We start from the raw sequence: 409 nt of genomic DNA, 5'->3' as shown, positions 1-409 counted from the left end.
ATTAGCAGTTTCTTGTCCCCTCACTAGAAATTTATCAAGCTTGTTTTACATTTACTATAATTAACTGGTTGATCTTGTATCATCAGGTATTGCAGTTTATTAGAAAGGGCAGTTCTAGTCTGTGTGTGAGTGGGGGACATCACCCCTTGTCTGAGATAAAGCTAGTTGCAGAAAGCTGAACAATGTACTATATTCCATTAATGATCATTTATGGCAGGCCCTTTTCCTGGCTTATTTGCATAACAATAGTAAGCCAAAGAATACCATGTTTTTTCCTGTTGAGTGCTTCCTCTGATCTCTCTGGGATATTTGAATATAATGTAGCAACAACTGTTTAAGACTTTCACAAATTTCAAAGCCTGTTCTTGAAATGAGCTGTTACTAGGGAAATAGTGAAACCTCTGCGGGG

This window comes from Buteo buteo, chromosome 12 (genome assembly GCF_964188355.1).
Source record: "Buteo buteo chromosome 12, bButBut1.hap1.1, whole genome shotgun sequence".
Taxonomy (NCBI): domain Eukaryota; kingdom Metazoa; phylum Chordata; class Aves; order Accipitriformes; family Accipitridae; genus Buteo; species Buteo buteo.
The sequence above is the reverse complement of the archived record's forward strand: the minus strand, read 5'-3'. Positions refer to the sequence as shown.